Here is a 24,021-nt window from a genome sequence, read left to right on the forward strand (position 1 = left end):
TTTTATTCCCATTATGTAAAAGGACAGCTTTAAGGCTGACCTTTGACGCGTCGATAAATAACCTCCATTCTTCTGGAACGTAAGGAATTCCTAGCTCCGCCATCAACCCATTTATATCCGTACATACGCACACATTATCTTGCATTGAGAAATAGCTTGAAAATTGAACATGCCTTTTCCTGTGCACTGATATGTTCGTTTCTGCATCCAATAAGTTCCACTGCTGGAGCCTTGATCCCAGAAGTTCCGCCTCTTGTTTTGTCAGGTGCAAATCACGGACTAGGTCATTAAGTTCACATTGCCGGATGAAATGTGGCTCGCGAACACAGTCAGGGATGAACGTTGGATCCTTGGATGTACATGTTGATGTCGATGGTTCATCAAGGTCATGATCATCATCAGAGTCTTTTGGCCATATCTCTTCCCAGTTGGTAGGGGGCTCGGGAAGTGGAAGTTCATCCCCGTGCGGAATAGGTCTAATTGCGGATTTAACGTTGGGATAACTTATTGTGTATTTGCTTTTTTTAGAATGTCCCTTAACTACTGTGAGACAAAAATAACAATCATCCAGATGGTTGGTGGGTTCTCTCCACACCATTGGTACAGCAAATTTCATGAACCTCCGTTTCCCTTTGGCCCATGCAAGTAAAGTGACGTAGCACGACGCACAAATTATGTTGGGTGCCCAAGTTTTGTCCTGATCTCCCACACGACATCCGAAATATATATAATATGCTAGTTTCACCGATGGCGTAATGGATCTACACTGTCCTTTAACTACAAACTGGCCACACACATAACAAAAACTATTTGGTGAGTTAACACACGAACGCCGTCCTCTTGACGCCATTGTACTGATCACAAACTAAACTTCTGGTCTTAGTTGGGTATAATGCCGTTAAGATCAAACATGAAAGCACTCTTAGCAGCAAAGACAACTTTGAAAGTGAAGTAGTGTTAAACCACACGTCAATATAAAAATGTAGAAAACTCCCTCACCAGGTGTCAAGAACACAAGAAAAAAACCATATTATTTGAAATTTTCAGTATTTCATGATTTTAAAAATTATTCCTTTATAAACACCTAAAGACAAACATATTTTTTTAAAAACCCGTATTTCATAGAAAATTATTTGTTAAAGTTCAAGAGTTGTATTCAAAATGAACATACTATTTCAGCTTATATTAAGTTTAAGAATAAGAATTGAAGAGTAATAGTTATTGATAAGTTGTGTCATGCAAAATTTATGAAATAACTATACATCGGAACATTGAAAATAAGCACGAAACACTTTACATTGAAGAGAGTTTAACTGTTGCTAAATAACAACGATAACTATAAAAACCAATAATTATTGTATAAAGCAAATGAAGTTGGTGTGTCTTAGCCAGCAACTCAATATGCTGATTAATATGTCCGATAAATTTTGAATGTTCAGCAAAGCAGTGTATTAAATTGAAAACTTCTTACCAAAAAAAAAAGTATTTTTACAGGGCTACTGTAAAATTTGTAACCTTAATTCACCTGGCCTTACTCACCTTTTTTTTCCTAGCAATCAACTGTTAGAGGAATGCACGAAAGCGAAGTCATATTCCGATCTCCACTATTTTCATTAACTGGTTAAAATGTATAACGAAGCATCCACAGAGAATTTCGAGTTAAGTGCGTGAGAGTAGGACCTGAAATATGAAAAATACGTACATTTTAAAGGAAAGACAGTATTTTTTTTTTTTAAATTCACGCTAGTTAGTTTAATGTAATATTTTCAGATGTGAAAATCTGCGTGCTGTTGGTACTATTTTCAGTGGATGCATGCTGACATGAGACATTAGGGTATAATGAGGAAATTAGTTCGGCGTATTCAAGGATGGCAACTCGGTGTTCGATTTTGATTTTGAGTGTTATAAGAATTTGTGTTGTGAAGAAAAGAGTTATATTTTGTGGACCGGTACGTATTATTAAAATTGAGTAGAAAATAAGACCAATGTAGGAAAACATTGAAAATAAAGAAATGTAGAAACAGTTATACGTATATCCAAATGTGTTAATGATGTGAGAAAAGTGAGCACATGAAAGGTTATCAGAGGAATTCAAGTCCTCTACCACAAACCAGTTAGTTGTTTATAGTTTCCTAAATGCAGTGTCGGCATTGTACAAATCGTAAAGGTAGGTAATCGCGTGTTAAGAAACTAACCTAATTTATCTAAGTGTTTTCAACGACATCCTTGTTACGCGAATACCTACCATCGCTGACACGCCTGCTACCTACGCATGCACCCCTTGCTACTGCTCGGGCTGCCCTGTACTGACTCTATTACATGACATTCGTGCGTTTAGTGGCCACCCAGCGCAGGTTACTGCAGTTTTATAGCATATATATGGATGCAATATTTACACTGAGTTGTGGGAGGATGTTTATATTGAATGTAATGTTAACGACCAATTTAATTCCTTTTTATGTATATTTACTCATTATTTTAATATTGCTTTTCCTAAACAAAAATTTAAGATAAATAAATCGGTAAATGTCAGTTCGAAGTGGAAGACATTTGGAATAAAGGTTTCTCTAGAAAAAATGCGCTATTTACATCAACTATCCCGACGGTGCCGTACTCCCGTGTTTAAACGATACCACAAAATGTACAGACGAGTTTTACATAAGGTCATAAAACAGGCAAAAATGTTAGAGAATGATACTTACATTGGGAAAGCTTCCAATAAAATGAAAGCTACATGGCAAATTATTCGGAAAGAATCTGGGGAACGAAAACCCTCCTCTAAGATAACTAGCGTTTCTTGTCAAAATAAAATTATTAAAAATCCGACTGAAATTGCAAATGCTTTTAACGATTACTTCACGAATGAAGTGGAAAAGCTTATCACTAATAACGTGAACAATAAACTACCTAGCAAACAATACGTTAGTAGACATAACGATATTTTCGAAAAATCATTGTTCTTGCACCCAGTAACTAGTCAGGAAATCTTAAATACTACACTGAAAATGAAAAATAAGAGTTCTTCAGGATATGATGAAGTTCCTGATAAAATTCTAAAGCAATGCTCCTATGAAATTGCTGATATCTTATGCTTTATAGTAAATAACTCTTTTAGTAGTGGCGTTTTTCCTGAGGCATTGAAGCTAGCAGTTGTTAAGCCCTTATATAAAAGTGGCAAGAAAGATCTTACATCGAACTATAGACCAATATCATGTCTGTCTACCTTCTCTAAACTTTTTGAAAAACTTATGTATATAAGACTAGTTAGCTTTCTAAATAATTTTAACTTAATATCTCCTGCTCAAAATGGCTTTAGATCAAATAAGTCTACTGAAACTGCTCTTTACTCCTTTCTCTATTCTGCTTTAAATTCAATAAACGCTAAGAAATATACAACCGGCATATTTCTTGATCTTAGCAAAGCTTTCGATACAATTGATCATCAAATTTTACTTAAAAAATTGCAAGATTATGGTATTAGGGGAAATGCTTATGACTGGTTTAAATCGTATATTTCCAACAGAAGGCAAACTGTTGAAATTAACTGTCAAACTCAGGGAGTAAGCAAATGTTATTCAGATACAAAAGAGTTAAAATTTGGAGTTCCTCAAGGTTCAATCTTAGGCCCTATTCTATTTTTAATATATATAAATGATTTGCCACAATGTTTAGACTCTGCTAAAATTGTTCTGTATGCTGACGATACAAATATTTTAGTAACTGGAGAAACTTACGTTGAGTTATGTAATGCAGTAGATTCCACCATGTCTGCCGTCAGTGACTGGATGGATAGAAATAAACTAATACTAAACACAACAAAGTCTTCGTGCATGTGCTTTCACGTAGCAAAAAACGAGATAAGAAACCGCCCTTGTGTAACAATTAACGGCAAAACGTTGAATTACGTCTCGGATATAAAATTTCTTGGTCTTTGGGTGTCAGATACATTAGATTGGAAAATTCACATTCAAAAATTATCTAGTAAATTGGCTCAAACCTGTTACATGTTAAAGCTTTTACGAAATAGTGTCAGTCAGCATGTTCTGCTCACAACTTATTTTGGACTTTTTCATTCTAAATTGAAATATGGTATTATATTCTGGGGATCTACTGCACTGCTAAATTCCATATTCGTTTTACAAAAGAGAGCTTTAAGGTTTATGACCGGAAGTAAACCTCGAACTTCTTGTAAACCTCTATTTAAATTTCTTGAAATCTTACCTCTTCCATGTTTATATATATATGAACTTCTAAAATTTGTAAGAAAAGATATACAGACAGATACAAGCAGCTTCCGGTTGAACTCAGATATTCATATGCATAATACAAGACAAGCGTCTGACCTTCATGTAGAGTCCTCACGTTTAAAAGTACATAAGAATAGTACATTTCCTATGGCAGTGAATATTTATAACAAGCTTCCTTCCACTTTAAAAAACAAAACATCTGGTTTCAATAAAGCAGTCAAGTCCTACCTACTCGAGTACTGTTTCTATTCTGTAGAAGAATATCTCGCCTGTAGTAAATAAGGTTTAAAGTATATATATTTTGTATATCTATAATGTAAGGTTTTATTAACTGTTTTGTTGTTTTATATCGATGTATGTAAATTAAAATAATGAAAAATTGTACCTTTTTTGTACATAAATTCACACTATTTTAATATTGCATGTAGATCTAAATGTATACATATGTACACATTCAGTGTTCTTATGACGTGTCCAACTCATACGTTCACGTTGTGAACAATTTGTATGAAAAAGGATGAAAATAAATACAATACAATACAATACACACAAACGGTGAGGTCCTTTTAAAGTGAATGCGCACCAAGAAACAATTTCTAAGGTAGTGACTGCGAATTTCTTGATAAATAATAAAATTTTAACGTTTATAGGCCTGAAAATACTGGATCTACTCTACGGCACAAAGGCCCATCTTTTTTCTTGCACTTAAATTGACGACACACATTACTACTTGAAATAGAACAGTTCTGAACGTACTTTTCCTTGTGTGATGTTGTATAATACGTGACTTGAACGTCAATGCGTTATTTGTACACTGAACATGGGATCAAACTTTGGATGCAGAAACCGAGGTGCTTCGCCGGTTAAAACTTTACACAGAAGATGATCATGAAATACTAAAAGAAACTTTAACTTCAATCCGTAAAATATAAGCAATAAGAACCTTATAAATATACTTAAAATAATAGTAATAAATGTACTCACCTATAATGTAAATGAAGAAAACCTATGATCAACAGTTTCTAACGTTGGAATACACACAACATAAACAATCCCATTACTGGCGAGATTTTTCTTTTTTCTTAAATGCTTCAGTTGCGGAAAACAACTTTCATTTGTCATAAAAGGGGAACGGACAGAATGGCAGGAGAGCAAAATGGCAGGGGATATAATGGCAGGAGGACAAAATGGCAGAGAACGAAATGGCAGGCGGACGAAATGGCAGAGGACGAAATGGCAGAAGGACATAAAGGCAGAAAATATAATTTGAATTCTCGGGTTTTAAACTATTTTGTTTCTTACTTGGTAAATGAAGATTTCAACATAAATTTTCGATTTATTCATTATGTTCCAAAATTCGAACTGCTAATCATATTTCAATTATGAGAATTCTGATGTCGTAAAAATTAAGAGTGCCATCAAGATTTCCGCCGGAAGTTTGGAAATCTCATGAGGCAAGTCTATCTAACAATCCTCGCACAAATAACTTATGTGAGGGGTGGAATCATAAGTTTTTCCATTTGGTTGGACACAACCACCCAACGGTACGGAAACTCATACAAAGCATCCAGAAAGAAAATTTCACCGTTCGTTCTACCATTTCTTAGTGCGAAAGGGGACAATACCCCGTCAAGAAAACTAAAAAGGTTTATGTTGATCTGTAGCATAGATTGAGGAACCTATGTGTGGTTTATGACACAAACAAAAGATCTCATGGAAATTCTTGCGGGAATTGATCACAACTTGAAATTAAAGACAATGTAAGTAGCTAGTCATTCTTATGACTGCAAATCGTTTTTGTAGTCTATTTTAAGGTATATTTTATTATATAAAATTAACGACGGTGTAAATAATTAGCCATTCTTTCCTTAAGACTGCAGATTGTTTTTATAGCATATTCTAGGATAGGTGTTATAGGATGTTCACAGCACTGTAAGTAACTAGTCATTCTTACGACTGCAAAGTGTATTTATAGTCTATATTACGATATACCTACAATTTGTTATATGAAATTAACGCCAATGTAATTATTAGTCACTCGTACAACTGCAGAATGTTTTTATATTGTGTTCTAGTATATGTGTTATAAGATGTTAACGACCTGGTATCAGGCCGGTAGCCATCCCAAAAATGTAGGGGGGACCCAGCTGAAGTTAGGGGGGCCGATCCAACCATATTATAGTTCATTTTGCAAACCTACCGTGAAAATTTTAGGGGACTGCAAAAATTTAGGGGGGCCCGGCCCCCATAGACCCCTGGATACGGGCCTGCCTGGTATATAATTAGTAATTCTTACGATTGCAAAGTGTGTTTATAGTCTATATTATGATATATTTTGTTATATAAAATTAAGGACTATGTTTTAGTCATTCTTACGAGCGCAGAGGGTTTTTACTAGTGCTGTCGAAATCGGTTTTTGAAAAAAAAAAAAAAACGAAAATCGCTTTTGCGGTTTCGGTTTTGGAAACCGCTTTTGTTGTTTCGGTTTTGGAAACGCATTTGCGGTTTCGATTTCCAAAACCGCTTTTGCAGTTTCGGTTTTCAGAAAACTGGTTTTCTCTAAAACCGAATACAGCAAATGTCACAAAAAAAATCGACAGCACTTGCTTTTACAGTGTATTCTAGGATATGTGCTATAGGATGTTCACGACACTATAAGTACCGGTAACTAGTCATTCTTACGACTGCAAAGTGTGTTTATATTACGATATATCCTAACCTAACTATATATAAAACTACATGAGCTGACATAAATTATTGAGCACTTCCTGTAGGGCTACAATAATTAAATTTGGCATGATTGTAGGTTTCCAGAACTAACCCACAGGAAAATTACCAAAAGTGAATATTTTTAATTTTTAGGAAGTCTAAAGAGGGGATGAAGAATTTCCCCATATTATTTAATTGGGCCTTTTTTTGGACATATAATCTCATGTTTTAGGTACTTAGAATTGGAATAAAAACTTGAGATTCGGTATGCTTGTACCATTTCGTTGGCACTACCTAAGTCAATCAGTAAAAATAAAATAAAAAATTCCAACGTTAGAGTGGCTTTTAGGGATGGTACCGAGACCGAGACGGACTTTTATATACCGAGACGAGACCGAGACGGACTTTGAAATACCGAGACGAGACCGAGACAGACCTCTATAAATCGAGACGAGACCGAGACGAGACTTAGGTCAGTCTCGAAAGTCTCGGTCTCGTCTCGATTATTAATATTAATAGATAATAAAGTTGCCTTCACTCAAAATTTCTTTCTTTGCTGTGTTGGATAATATGAGAACAGTTGACTGATGTACAGTGGCGTATTTAGGGGGTGCTTATCGGGCTCAAACCCCTCCCGAAATAAATTTGTGATCATTTTTTGCATTGCAGGGCCCAACTTTAATTTTAAATGGAAGCAAGGGGTAAGTGGTACCTCGTTCGATAGATCTTCAAAAACTAAAAAGCATTGTGGCAAAAGATCTTTCATATCGGGCACTGTATTCAAAATGGCCGCCAAGACATGTTGCCTCTATCAGATACTAATAACGTGCAGTACCACTAATATGGAAACGGTTGAACATAAATGAATCGAACAAAATTTCAAATAGAAAATGTCATGTGGCACATCGATTGATATTGTCGCGGAGGCTTCCAGGGCCACCCTTCATGGGGCCCAGGGTGCAACTTCAAAATTGTAAATGGAAACATGGGGTGAGTGATATCTCGTTCGATATATCTTTAAAAACTAAATAGTGCTGTTGCAAAAGATTGTTCATATGAGTCACCGTTTTCAAAATTACCACCAAGACATGATACCTGCATCAGATAAAGCGTCCAGTATCACTAATATGAAAACACCAGAACAAATATTCGAATAGGAAATCACAGAGGGTATTTATCATTCTATAGCTCGGGAATGTTGCAACAGTCGAAAAGATGATTAGAGTGAAAGTGCCATAATGGAAAGAAAGAAATCTAATTCCTAGAAAATTATCACTCCAACCTCACTCCGTAAGTGAGTGAAGCGGGAAGGATCGGTGAAATTGCAAATGAGAGCCTTAGTTTTTGCAAATTGTATCTACGAAACAAAGTTATTTGAAATGTGTTTTTATAAGGGATAACTGTCTCTGTAATGGGATAAAGTCAATGAAGAGCTAAGAATAGAAGTCAATGAAGAGCTTTTGTGAACGCGGCATTGAACCTCCGGTTTCCATAGGTCATAGAGTTAGTTAGTTAATGGGATAAAGTATGTAAAATTCTTGTTAAATGGTATCTTCCATTTTGATTGCAGGCAATGATTTGATGCAAAAATGAATCAACTGAAATGCGAAACAAATTTGTCGAACAATGCAAGTTTAGAACAATGTTTACAAACGTTGGTTTCGTTCAACAGTCGTCTGCATGATATTGGTTCGCTTCTTTTCCTTCTATGTCTTCTTGCATGTGATAGAATATGAGTTTCACTGAGATGTCCACAGTTACATTCCCGAATAACTTTCAACGGTAATTTCAGTTGTGATCCCTTGTAACGAAACGGTACATACTGATGCAGATATGTCCCAAAAATCTTGCACGCATTGCATTAAATTATCAGGGGCGGGCAAAATGTTGTTAAACTTGAATTTCACCTTATTTGTATTCACCTTATTTCACTTTATTTTTATTCATTATAGTACCAGTCATTTGTACACACAAGTGTTTCAGACAAACCATATCTATTGCAAATGAAAGTGAGGTTCTCCTTTGAGATTTTACCATTCATTCCCGCTTCACCTACTTACGGACAGAGATCGGAAAGATAATTTTCTATCATTTCCTCTTTTGCATCATGTCAATTACACTTTAATAATCTTTTCTCCGTTGCATTATACTCCAACCGTGAATAATTACCCTCTGTGCTTTCCTATACGAGTTTTATTCTGTTCATTTATCTCCAACTATTTTCATATTAGGGGTCTCGTGGTACTGGACGTTTTATCTGATACAGGCACCATGTCTTGGCGGCCATCTTGATTACGGTGACCGATATGAACAATCTTTTGCCACAACGCTTTTTTAGTTTTTTAAAAATCTATGGAGCGAGGTATTACTCGCCCCATGTTTCCATTTTAAAAAAAATAAAGTTTGGCCCTGGAACCCGATGAAGGGCGGCCCCGGGAGGCGCCGCGACAACACCATTCGGTGTGCCCCATGGCATTTCCTATTTGAGTTTTTCTTCGGTTCATTTATGTTCATATATATACAGCCGCGGACCCAGTATATGATCAAGGGAGGAGCTAAACCATGGTTTGCCGCTTTATCCAGTGTAAAGAAAGTAGGATTGAAGCCCATTTTATCCAGTGTATACCTAAGCGTTAAGGGGGGCTATAGTTCCTATAGCCCTCCCCTAGGATCTGCGGTAAAATGCTGAAATTTTGTACCAAGTTGGGAAATTCTTCTAAATACTCTGCAATACCACTAGATAAACAAGCAATGTTGCTAAAGCAAAATAAAGTTGTATTTTCTCAAATGCGCTACGTAAAGAATTACATATTTCTAATTTAGTTATTTAACAAAACCACAATAGCCCATACATTATTTAGTATAACAAAGGACAACACAGTATCACTAACATAAACATTTTGGAGATCTCTAATAACTCAAATGGCATGGCCGGTGCAATGCGCATCAACTGTATCTTAGCGCAGGCCCGTATCCACGGGGGGCTTGGGAGGACCGGGCTCCCCGTAAACTCTGGCTGGCTCCTTAGAATTTTCAAGGTAGGCTTGCAAATGAACTATAATATGGTGATGAAGTATAATATGATGGGTCGGGCCCCTCCTAACTTCTACAGCCCCCCCTAAATTTTTAGGCTGCCTACGGGCCTGTCTTAGCGTCAAATACTATGATCATGGAATAATATAGGAACAAAGCTACAAGAAACGGAAAATTTAAATGTTTCTAAAGACTTTACTTCGAAAACGCGCTGATATATCACGTCTCATCATGTAGATGCTTCCAAAAGACTTAAATGCTTATAACGCCATTTACAACAATTGTTACTTCAAATCGTTTCAGAGATCCAAACACATTGGTAGTGATTGTATACTGCTTAAAATGACGTATTTGTATTAAATTTTTATAATGATTATTGCTTTCTTTTGCTTCTATAACATTACAACAATAGTTTTTGGTGGTTTTAATTATTACAGTTAACAAGTCGCAGTTACATTATTTTAAGCACTGTTGCCCACTTAAATATATTGCTAAATATTATTCTAAATATGTGTAAATAACGTAGATAAACTGCAAGATATTTTAGAATTACTCGTAATTTGTTTTATGGTGCAAGAATGCTTTCAAGAGACGACTTTTTCATAGTCTTTGGGCTACTTATAATGTTAATGTTTAAGTCTTACAATATATGTAAGACTTAATGTTAATGTTAAACTCCAGCAATACATGCAAATGCAAATTGTAACTGAAATTAAATGTAACTGATACATTTTCAGTAACACTAGTTGTTCCCCCTAAGCCTTAGGTCTTGTGTACACTTTATATTAAGACCGTGCTTAATTAAAAGTTCTAATTATACCCTAATTACATTTCCATTGTTTTAGTTTGACCACCGACCACCTCAAACTCGATCCATACCATATAGCTATATGGAATTATTCAAGGACTTACAGTTAGTAATACCCAGTGTTCATTCTTGTTTTGTTTTGTTTTAGTTTAACGTCCCACAGTTATGCTAGGGCGGCTAAAGGAGACGTGGAGCGAATGATTATAGTGGAATCCGAACCACTTCGGTAGTTCAACTTTACCCCTACCGGAAATCGAACTCGGGACCACGCGAACCGAAATCAAGTGTGCTAGCCGCTAGACCAAATGGGGGTCCTCACATTGTGTTGATTTAAATAATTCAGTCAGTTTTGCCAGATTCGAAGATCAAAATGTAGCGTGTCTGTACTCCGAAAGTAGCGAATTCGAACTATTTGTAGCCCAAATATATAGAAATGAATACTGATGGTGGCAATGAAATAATTTAATATGAGCTGGAAGATGTGCTGCACGTATTGCAAAGAAGAAATTATGATCGACGGACGAAAACAATTCTAGACTGGATACCACGAGACAAAAACAGTCTAGGAAACCTCCGCATACAAGAACGTGTGACGAAATCAAGCACCACTGAGAAGTAACCTGGAAAAGAATTGCCCAATTTAGATAGTTGTTGGAGAAGACTTGGAAAGTCCTTCATCCAGCAATGGATTGATAATGGTTGATTATGATGATTGTAATGATTTTATTATATCTGGACCTCGGAGGTAAACTAAACCAAGTCATAATTTCGTAATTTTAGAGAAGCAAAAAACTGGTTTCTCAACGTTGACCTATAGTACTGTTTTTGAAACTTACTAAGTAGTAGTAAGATGCTTTCAGACTTTCATTATTACATTACTAGAAAGAACATAGTCTATTAAAAAAGTATTGTTAACTCAATTTCGACCAAAAAGTGACTTAGCATAGTCTAGTTCTAAAGTTCATATATATATAACTTTTACTAGGTAAGGTAGGGTAAAAATGGATCCAACATTTAATGAAAGTCGTAGAGCAAAAAAATATATTTGACTATTAAATCCATCACGTTGCAGCAAAACTACGAAAATTAATACAAAAGAAAACTAGAAAGTTAAGAATCACTTGTTTTGGCGAATGAGAAAAAGTAGATACAGATAACTCGAATTACCTATATACTTATATAATATGTATGTTCAAGTTTCACAAGTAATTTTCAATCAATATAAAATTTCAACGTAATGAACGCACGATTAGTTTTCTCGAATAAAGATTACATGCACCGTTGAAAGCTCAGGAATAAGATTAATCTATGCTACGGCACTGGATATGTGCTTACGTAATGCATTACGACCTTATGAACTTGTATAAGAAACTGAATGCACTTAAAATGAGACGCGAACTATGCGAAACATCGGACTTCGAATCTAACTTGTTTTGTGATCCAACTCGAGACCTCACATAGCAAAGATGAGTGTAAGTAGCTCCCACCACAAGGTTCAGGATGTTCATGTTATAAAGTGTCAATTAAACACGGAGATGTGAAACGATAATAAAGCATTTCATCAATTTGAAACAAGATACGTATATTGTAGTAATAATTTACCCTATTTGTTAAGATAATGAACGTTATATTCTGTTTTTAAAATGACAGTCAATACAGAATGTATTAAATAATAAATGAGAAATTGTAAAAATTCAATTTCGGTACGATTTAATAGACCTACATTCGTGCTGCTATATGTTGCGTTATCCGTTAGGAGGTATTGAACAATCCTGATTCAAAGGAAGGAAATAAACTACTGTATAGTACTGGAGTTAATTTAATAGAGTTTAATTGTATAGGCAGTTCTGAGGCTATGTGAGACAAAGTATATTGCTGAAAGTGAAATATGGGTTAATATTAGGGTTTTAGGTTGATATACCCACTGATCATTGAACCTGGAATACACACATGGAAAGCATTAGCACTAGCAAATTAACTATGAAGAGGTACACCGTTACCATAATTCTAAGTCAAAGTGAAAGGAAAAAATAAGCGGAAACGACAGACTATACGGGAATAATACTTTCACTATTTTAATTTCACACTATTTATTTCGAGACTTTCGAGACGAGACCGAGACTTGGTACTCGAGACCGAGACCGAGATCGAGACAAGAATCTGTTGACCGAGACGAGGATTTTTTAGTCGAGACGAGACCGAGACCGTTATTTATCAACCGAGACGAGACCGAGACTGTACAAAGTCTCGTCTCGTCTCGTCTCGATACCATCCCTAGTGGCTTTATAGGGAACTGAAAAATCTTTCCCATGTTATTTATATGAAACACCTTTTACACTCCCAAATTATTGAGTACTTCCTGTAGGGCTACAATGATTAAATTTGGCATGATTGTAGCTTTCCGGGACAAACCCACAGGAAAATTTCCAAAAATGAATATTTTTAACTTTAGGAGTTCTAAAGAGGGGACGAAGAATTTCCCCGTTTTCGTTAGCGTTACCTAAGTGAATCATCAGAAATAAAAATTTCCAACGTTGAGTGGTTTTATGGGGAACTGAAATCTTTCCCATGTTATTTATATGGGACGTCTTCTACACCCCCAAATTTTTGAGCACTTCCTGTAGAGTTATAATTATTAAGTTTGGCATGAGTATAGATTTCCGGGACAAACCCACAGGAAAATTGCCAAAAATGAATATTTTTAATTTTTTAGGGGTCTAAAGAGAGGATGAAGAGATCGCGCTAGAGCCCCTAGCTAGCCAAAGGCTCGTTTTGTTATATAAAATTAATGATGATGTAAGTAATTGATCATTCTGACGACTGCAGAGTGTTCCTTATAGTCTGTTCTACGATATCCGTTATTATTGAGAATTAAGAAAGATGTATGTAATTAGTCATTCTTACAACTACAAGCTGTTTTTATAGGTCTGTACTATGATATGTATTAGTATTGAAGAACAAATAGTAACCATTCTTTCAGTTTTGTACTTACCTTGTTTGGTTTCAATCTATATTTTCTTGTAGGTAGAATTGTTATAAGGCCAAGATATCAATTGGAAGATCGCTATAAAGAAATAAATTTAAGAAAAAGGTTAAGATTTTAAGTTAAGTTTGGATATCTGATATTTACCCTCTTTTACGCTCTTGGTTCAATTTAGGTGTATTTATATGCTTTGGACATTCAAGGCAGAAATGACTAAATCGAGAGCCGTTACCTACTAACAAACACAATAAGTGAAACCTAAAAATACGAGCCCTAGGAGTTATATTTTTTGCCAAAGTAACTTCCTGCCATTCTGTCCTTTTGCCATTTCGACCGCTGCCATTATGTCCTCCTGCCTTTATTTCCTGCCATTATGTCCCCTGCCATTTTGACCTCCTGCCATTCTGTTCTAAATTCGTCATAAAAGTATCTTACGACAGTGTCTGCAACCACTAAATATAAAGGTAAAAGTATTTAATAATTTTTCAAATTATTTTACGATTAAACCAGAAGAAATAATGAAAAACATCTTTGAAAGTTATTTTCTTTCGTATAACTTAATACTCATTCTATTATTCGAAATATGATAACAACTTCAAACAACTTGAAAGAGCTTTTGTCAAATGCTGGATACTGTTCAAAATTTACTGAAATTTCACCTGAAATGTCAATTCTGGTAAAAGACCTGTAAACTTTACGGTGAATTTTCTGCGAAACCACCTGAATTTTTAAGAGTGTAAATTCGTATCTTTTGCAAAACACTACTCAACGTTTCGTCGGCTGATATGTCGAAAACTTTAGCTGAGACTGCAAAATATGCGGTATTACTCGAACAGACGTTTCTACCAAATTTGACAGATTTCTTACATTTTTAGCTTAGGTTAGAGCTTTCAGATAGGTTCTACCAAATATTGACAGACTTCTTACATTTTCAGGTTAGGTTAGAGCTTAGAACCGTCTTACGTCCATCACAAACGTTTATTACTAGCGCACGAACCGAAAATTTCCGCCGTTTCTACTCAATTTGTATTCTTGTATTCTGCCGCCTCCCGCTTCAGTAAATACTGTAGTTACATATACAATACTTTCACTATCATTCCAAATTCATTTCAAGATGCTGTGCACTGACCATTTCTTCATGAAAAATGTACCGGTATCACTTCGTATTTTACCTATAAATTTTCTATTTGGTAGAACTCATATACGCTTGTCGCAGGTTCGAATTTCACTTAAGGAATGGATGTTAGAGCCTATGTTTGTCCTTTCACCTTTGGTTTCATCATTGTAATTTCTCTTTGTTTCGTTGATTGTTGATATAGATTTCGAGTTTAAAGTCGTTTAAAGTCCCTTTCAGGCTCAGGCCATATGAGACGGGACCTACTGATTAACGTGGAATCCGAACCACATGACCTTCCGCCGGAAATAGAACCCTGGGCTCCCATGCCAAAGGCGCGTATGCTAACCGCTTACGCCTTTCGCCTTTAGCCTAAGAGCAGAATCGTCGGATGTTATGTAAAACTCAAAAATTAAAACAATAAACAACTAAACACTTGGAAGTCAGATAACATATCTTGTCTTGTATTCATTTCTGTCCTTGAGTGAGAGATCAAGAATTCTACACCAGGTTTTGTGTTGGCAATAAAACAATGTAATAATACTAAATTATTCTTTTGGATTTAAGAGCAATAGGAACGATGTCTTCAGCATTCAAACGAATCATTACACAGAGTAGGCCAGGCCCGTATCCAACGGGGCCCCCTAAAATTTTCACGGTAGCCTTGCAAATGAACTATAATATGGTTGGATCGCCTCCTAACTTCAGCCGCTCCCCCCCCCCCCTGCATTTTTGGGCTGGCTACCTGCCTGGATTAGACTACAAGCGTTTTGAATAGAATCATATTCCAATAGGAGTGTAGAGTTGTCTTTTTTTTTTTTTTTTTTTTTTTTTTTTTTTTTTTTTTTTTTTTTTTTAAGAAATCGTTGTGTAAACATTTTCAGTATGCTTAGCTCAATTCGAAACAAATCATTACTTCAGTCATTGTTCACTGAGAGTGCTGTTTCCATGTGAATTTTTGACGCATCATAACAGAAACAATTATCATAAATTCATAAACACTTAAGTCTTAAAGGTTCTGAACTTTTTGTTCTGATAAAAACATAATTAATCTCCTTACATCAATAAATTAAACTTTGATGATATCAAGTATTTCAAATGACAATTGTAAGAAATGTTGTTACCTTTTAAACCAGATATAACCGGTTATAACAAGTTAAATGTGATTAGTGATCAGGAAAACTTTTTTTAAAATTATTAATAATTGTTCACATAAACTGGTTTAAACTGAATATTACCTGATTGATTTTTATTATCTTTATTTTAAATAACCCTCTTCAGAAAGGTACGTTATACAATTACATATTAAGTGTTGTATGTTTGTTTTCTCTATCTCTCTTGGAACGTATAAGTGTAAACAATTAAACTTAGAGATTTATGTCAGCTGTTTGGGAACTACGCAAAACAGTATGAATAGATAAGTTTAGTAAATGTTACTGACCCACGCCCCTTCCTTTCAAGAACTATCTTTTTTTTTTTTTTTTTTTTAATGCTCTTAGTTATATTGGTTTTAAGTGGAAGGAAAATTTCCATTTTGTATTTTGCTCTTTCGAACGAGAAAAATATATCCTTCCCCTCCCTCCAAAAAATACAAGATTTACCTAGCTAGTTTGGAGTTTAATGTTCTTTTTTATCACCGACGCTATAAGAGATTGTTGATCTACAACTTCAAGTGAAATAAAAAAAAAACATGAGCTCCCATTGGGAATCCAACCTTAGATCTCCCACACGAAAGGCACGTAACGCTAATCATATAACCATGGCAGAGCTCTGTAGACAATGAAAGACGTTTTCAAAGAATGAAACTTCGTCACAGCTCTAATGTAAATCTTTAAGCAGAAAATGCACATAGAAGAATTAGGGTGTATTGGTTTGGTGCAACAGAAATGTCGAACTGTTTGCTTTCTATGGAGGCTTGGGGGCCCTCCCGCAGACAGCGTGATGAGGGGCCCCTTTCTACGTCCCACTTCACGAATTGGGGGCCCCTGATGGCTTGAGGCCCCCGCAATGCGGGGTCTGCGGGGCCCTTATTTACGCCCCTGTTGCTTTACTTTCAAATAAAAATAATAACTAGTAAATCTGGCTAGTCAAAGTAGCCTCCGGCTACAACCTCACACTTTTGGCATCCCTTAGTTAATTATTGGATTCCATGACAGAAAGAAAAAAAAGAAACAATTTGGATTCTGCTACGTGAACAAGTCATGTTGCACCGCCCGGTCATCAGGGAAGTTCTTGCCCCCGAAGAATGATCGAAATACTGGAAGAAGTGATACAAGCTGGGAGTGACATCAGGAAAATAGGTGGAGAGAAATTATGTCATACTGCAACTCGTAGAGAGTTTAAGTCCGTCGTGACTACATGATTAGCAACATTTCCATCGCACCAACGGAATAGCTTACAGAGGCGTGTGTAATTGAGAATTGGATAAAAGTGTTTCCTAATGGCAACATCATTTAACGGTATATTTAGAAAACTAGTAAAGAAGAGTCTACTGAAAAAAGCGAAATAATTGTATTCATTATATAAACGAGTCTGGAATCAAAATGAATATAGGGCAAGAGTTCCTAATTTTACATCGTCCCCATTTGGCATTACTTCATAAAATGAAATATTACAAACTTGTTAAAGATTCTCATCACTAATAACTGAGAACATGCATTCCATTATCTGAAAGAATATTTTCCTTCTTTGTTATTTGGAGAATTTCTAAGAAAGTAAACATATTATAAAAGGTAGTGTGATTTTTCAGGGAGTTAGGGCCTGGAGCTCCTCACTTTACCAAATATTTATAACATAGAGTTTAGAGTGTATTAAATCATGTGTATGTAAATGTAGAGAAGAAATAACAAAGATTATAATGGTGTACTCTAGATTTAGTTGCCATAATTGAAAGCCCGTTACAAGCTTAAGTTATTTTAGCCCCGTACGAATATGTACAGAGTGGCCCAAAAGTAGGTATAGGAAATAATTTATGGATATAAAATGCTCTTTTGCAACTCATGTTGTCAAACAAGGCATAATTATTTTTGTTGTTGTTAAACATTAAATATTTTTAGTAGCACATTTTACAATTTTGCTACGTGAAGAAGGGAATGTAGTTTGGGGAAGCCAGATGGTGATCAATCACTGAATGCTCACTTTGTCAGACATCAAACAATTTCTGGATTTATAGTGTAGATCTTATAGTAGTCCTATATATACAATAGTCTATTTACAGTTTTTACTATGCACTACAGAGTTCTGTGAAAGCGAATTTATATAAGAGAATTTGTTCAATTTCACACTTGATCTGTTATGTAGGTAGGGTTTTATTAGGCCTGCATTGTTTATTTCATTAACTGTATACAACCATATGTAATGTTCTATTATTCAATGTTTATTTCATGAGGCTTATTGGTTTTCAATATTTTTATATGTAGATGCACTTTCTGTACTTAGCTACATTCACCAACCAACATGTTATGATTACCCGCTACTCTTTGAACAAAGATGTTGAGCTGACCGAAAGGGTACGGGACACTGTAGAACCGGTCGCCAGACAACAACAGGAATCTCACTCGATCATTCAGTGTGATGCTTATTCGTAGAATGGTTAAGGATGGCGATATATCAGAGTTTGATTAGAGCCAGATTATGATGAACAGATGGATGGCAACAAACAACTCGGAAACAGTGAGACTTCTGCTGTGATTAGTGCTGTCCAAAGATGGAAAAAGGACGGTGGAATCAACACCAAACCACAAGACGTGAGGCGACAACTTCTTATTAAGTATGTCGAACGTTGTAGATTGTCGAAGTTAGTGCAACAGGATAGGTCGCAAACTGTGGCACAATTAACTGCAAACTTTAACTGTGGAAAAGTGAATGTGTCTGAACATACATTCACTGTTATGCATATCTGTTAGTACAGTACAGACATATATTGATATGCTATTATTGTTTGTATCTAACAGTATATACAGTATACTGTTAGATATGGACTTCAGAACCGAAGTCCCACACGTATGCTAATTAACCACATGGTATAATCGATTACAACTGGAATGGATATGTGGTCTTTGTCATTGGACTGGCAAGCAGTAGCACAACGTCGCATGATTCGATGAATCACAATACTACCTTCATCATGTCGATGACCGGGTCAGAATCTATCATCTTCCAATGGACAGCTGTTCGAGTCGAGAAAGCAGGATGACAAGAGGCTGGGGAACTTTTACATGGCTATCCATAGATCCAGTGGTGTATGTGGAGGACATCATGACGGCTTCTAGCTATCGGCACGTCATTGCTGATCATGTACAACTATTCATGTTTTCAGCTGGAATGACATCTTTCAGTAGGACAACGCTCTTTTCATAAAGCTAACGTTGTGCAGCGGTAGTTCAAGGAGCATAGTGGTGAATCTTAATTGCTGTAATAGCACCAAAACTCATCCAATCTTAACCCAATTAAACACTTGGCATGTCATTGGACGTCAAATCTAAGCTTATTGACCCTCTCCGTCATGCCTCTACCTACATACCAAGGCCTCATTACTTTCATGCAAAACCGCATTGCTGCTGTCAAAGATGGACATGCCAGATATTAGATAGGCATAGGTGGTCATAATATTTTGACCGGTCATTGTAATTTGAATGACAAGATGAGAGTTATGTTTATTTATTAATAATGAGTAACACAAATGTGTGTTGTAGAAAATGTTCGAGTGTTTATCATACATATAATAAATTCATTATTAACTATCCTGTATATATATATATATATATATATATATATATATATATATATATATATATATATATATATATATATATATATATATATATATATATATATATATAAAACATAACATATCACAAACCAGTAACAAAACGATGGTGTTGCGAAATTGGCAAGCCTATTGCAAAACAAGGAAAGACAACTGCGAAATTCGGATCAATTGTAGTCTGAACTTTAAGACATAATTAGTATATTTCGATAAGAAAAGAAAAAGAGAACACATACGTTCATGTTAGAATTGACCCATAAAATAATCTACTATGTTATTATTTGCTAATTTTCTAATTGGTATTACATATCGAAACATGAAATATAGGTACGAAATTGGACATCCTTGCCCTATATCCAGGGGAGAAAGTAGAAAAATTTAGTTGCTGTCAGCAGGTTGGAAGTATTATTAATGAAGATTTTTCAATGTTAATGGATTCACATGCAGAGTGTAGAACTTTAATCTGATTTCCCATATACTGAGGACCTAAATTTATAGTCCATCATCACATTTTCGAAGCGTGAAATTGAAATATTGGTTTCAGTTTTAGAAGATTGCTAAGTTTAATATTCGAACAAACTCGACGAGACTTTCCAACTATACGCATTAGGATGAATAGACTTAGAATATATAGGATATAAATTACACATTACATTATATATTATACGTTATACATATAACGGGACACTCGCCAAATTGGCAAAATTCTACAATCCATCTCAATTTAGTCATTGTTATGTCGATATTCAACCAGTAAGGAAGAGGTCTCCAGTTTTTCAAAATAATCAGATTATTATTTATTTAATCTTATTCCAACTTTAATTTTTACATTATCTTTAACATTTAACAGGGCCCATGATTAGGGCAACGATTCTGTGTTTGTTGATTGGTTCTTGTAGAAGGATTGGTTTTCCTTTTATTAAAAAAAAAAAAAGATATGTAGAAATCCATACGATAAATTACTAGTATACTACGTACATCCCTCCCCCAGAAGAGGGAACTTTCTTATTTTATATATAAATAAAATCCATCCCAGAGTTTGGAGCTCTTGAAAGTAGCTCTAAGTACCAGTTTTACAACCCACCTCCCCCCAAAAAAAAGTCCGTCCAGGATCCAAAAGCGGAAAGCTTTTTTGAAAAAAAAAATGGGACATGTTGCGTTACGTTCGCATTTTTTTCGGGACACTGGCAGTAACAGATCTAGCATGGGCCGAGGAGGACCTAGGCCCCTAAATTTTTTTAAGGATCAAAAAATAATTTAAGCTATTCTTTATATATTTGTGAAAGTTTATAGTAAACTCATGATATACCTATCAAAGTCTGGGTTCTGGCTGCCTCCAGTTTTTATCTTCTAGATCCACCACTGGACACTGGACAACTCCTAAAAAGAAGGATAATCCCGTTAAAAATAGAACATCTTTTCACTCTAACGTATAGTCCTTTTTAGTAAAGGACTATAGTAAAGGAATATATTCCTATTTAGTAAATAGGACTATATTGCTTTATTTGGATATTTTACAGATGTGAATTAGCATATCTGTTGCTAAATCGTAAAAGTGAGTATTATCAAGAATTACGTTGTACAAAATCGTGTTACGCAACATGATTCTCTAATCATCTGATTGTTTGACACCTCTGCCAAGTGAAAGAAGTCAGAAACATACATATATTTTGGTTACAGGGAAAACAAAGACCCTTACACTTTTCCTAACATATGTTGATGTGTTACGTCATCGTAAGGCAAAGAAATATTATTCCGAAACTGAGGTTATCGTAATGACAGGGTTGTTCGTGTCACCCCGGATCTATCTGTAAAGTTCATCTTTTGTTACAACTGTTTTGGAGGTAGGCCAAGTGTAAATGACATCTCTTATTAAGAAACGCAAATATAAATGGCGTCTCCACTATCGCTTTTTTCCTTCTTTTCATTTGAAATAATAATTAAGGATTATCATTACTGTGTGTATGATAGGTGACGAAATGGGTTTCATAAGTAATATGTTCTAGATACAGCAAGCTAGCGAAAACATATAAAGTAAACTATTACACAAGTTGGGTACATATATTAAAAATGTTATCTTCGTATAGTTGTGTATAAATTGATCTAAATAATACTCTAGTCAGCACATTTCCTCTTGAGTTAACACTGCCGAAGTGAATCAAATGCAGTATCTTAAAATACCACTGAAAATAACAAGGCGAGTGATTTATTATGATGAATAATGTTGAAAGAAATAGTAAGATGAAATGGGATGAACCAGAAAAATACCAAGGGCATGATGTAGTCCCCTACAAACTTACATTGCCCGGGATGGACCTAAAGATTCTTCACAAGGAAAGTGTACCACCGAGCAATTCTTCCTTCAAAAATATAAAATAATTTTTAAAATGTTTTAAACAGTGTACGTTGATATTTCTTTTTGAATTACATATGAAACTTTAGAATGCAGTGTATGCCATTGTATAATCTAGTTACAGAGGTACTTTCCATTAAGTGTACTATCCACTTTATCTAGCTTTAAAACAACAACGTGTCTTGGAATGAACTCTTTGTTTTTAGATATAATCACTGCACTAGATATAATCACAGATATGTATACTATGCACTTTATCCAACTTTTTGTTTATATCAGTAAGTATAATTTATAGAAGGATTATATGCAACCGTCAATAAAATATATAGTTACATAAAATAAATTTTTGGAGTTTCGTTTTGAAACTGAAAGAAATCATAGGCAGCATAAGGTATATTTCAGTCACCTTACAGATACATTTCGCGAAGTTCTACTGCGCATATGCCAAGATAACAGGGACTATAAACAGCATAATTAAAGTAAAATCAGTCGTAATAGAGTTCCTTAAGGAGAAAATGGTAGTTCTCATGAAGAACTTCGTTAAAGTCAGGGTTCTCTCTTTCCAAAGACTATTAGTGAAGACATCAAATCACTTATAATTTACTCTCGATCAGAACTATATTTACTATAGCCAGTGATGACTCTTGAGGAAGTCACGTCGGTAAACATTTAAATTTTATTACTGCAAACTAAATGAAAAAAAGATTCATATAGCTTCAGAAAGCAGTATACAACAATTGGTGCATTAGATGAGCTGTCTCCCCTCTAATTTGTAGCAATAAAATTTAAATACTTACCAATGCAACTTCTTTCAAGAACTGCCACTGGCTATAGCAAAGGTGACTGTGTTACTTAAAAATTCCCTCGGCAATCATAGAATGGATGGAAAACTTCTACAGACGTAAGGACAACTGATATTATATGTTTTAGAAAATGTATTTCTCGAATATCTCTGCAGTAGTTTCAACGCTGTGAACGATGGATACAGCGGAAAGTCCAACAAGCAAATATCAACTATGAAAAGCCGTTATGAAGACAAATTAAGCTCAGAGATTACTGATGGCTATTGCTGGACTTCGAAAAAAGATCATTCTAAAGCTATAACAGCGGGAAATCCACAAAGACGTCATTATGAGAGTACATAGTCCAAGCAGCATGTTTACTGATCTTTCTATACAAATAAGTCATTTCGCAACAGGAGAAACATTTTCCTCTGAAACTGAACTAGAAAGAAACAGTAATGAAAATCAGGAAGAGTGTTAAACTCGCAAGATACCTTTCCTTATCCTTCTTATGCAAAACCGTTTAATTCAGTTCTTAAGAAATACTCAGTTTGAGTTACTATTTAACGGGAAACCCAATTGAAAAAAAGTGTATTAGGAAGACTTAGGAGTAGTTGGGAGGACAATATTAAGATGGATATCACAGAAATAGAAATACAAAGTGGAAACCAGATCCAGTTGGCTAAGAATAGAAGTCAATGGAGAGCTTTTGTGAATACAACTTTGAAAATGAAATGAAATCATTGAGTTTTACGTCCCACGGTTATGCCAGTTAGGCTAAGGGGACGGATGATTAAGGTAAGTGAATGATGATACAAGAATTGGTGGAACGAAAATGTGGGAGGAAATGATAGTACCTCAAGGAAACCACGGATACGCCAGGGTCGGGCCGGGGATCGAACCAGGAACCGACGCACCAAAGGTAAACGCTCTGGCCACCGCGCCGCCCCTATTATTTGAGTTTGCAGGAAATCTAAACGATATTATATTATTTGAGCGCCTAAAATAGAATTTGGCCCAAGTATCATTATGCTAATATTGTTGCCAAATGAACATAATGTTTATGTGATACATTAGTTTTTCTGTATATCATAATAATACATATTTGTAAAATTCTTTTTAGTATATATTAAGTTAAAAGTCATGACTATATTGTTAAATTTCATTAATGTTTGTTAGCCAATTTCCGTAATTTTACTACGTAATTTTTATTCTGCTCTAAAC

At 35.2% G+C, this 24,021-nt stretch overlaps 1 long non-coding RNA gene across 2 annotated transcripts in view; it reads right to left on the reverse strand.

The window, feature by feature from the left end:
* LOC145677417 (uncharacterized) overlaps positions 1–23,078 on the reverse strand; it is a 46,157-nt gene extending 23,079 nt beyond the window's left edge. The window contains exons 1-4 of one of the 2 annotated variants that reach the window (XR_014129822.1): positions 22,813–23,078; positions 20,972–21,042; positions 13,790–13,861; positions 1,540–1,680 (exon numbers count right to left, since the gene is read on the reverse strand). This is a non-coding gene — a long non-coding RNA (uncharacterized LOC145677417). The remainder of the gene's footprint in view (positions 1–1,539; positions 1,681–13,789; positions 13,862–20,971; positions 21,043–22,812) is intronic. The other variant, XR_014129821.1, reaches the window with a different exon arrangement.
* Positions 23,079–24,021: the final 943 nt, after the last annotated feature.

This window comes from Thermobia domestica, unplaced genomic scaffold (genome assembly GCF_964235325.1).
Source record: "Thermobia domestica unplaced genomic scaffold, izTheDome1.hap1.1 HAP1_SCAFFOLD_856, whole genome shotgun sequence".
Classification (NCBI taxonomy): domain Eukaryota; kingdom Metazoa; phylum Arthropoda; class Insecta; order Zygentoma; family Lepismatidae; genus Thermobia; species Thermobia domestica.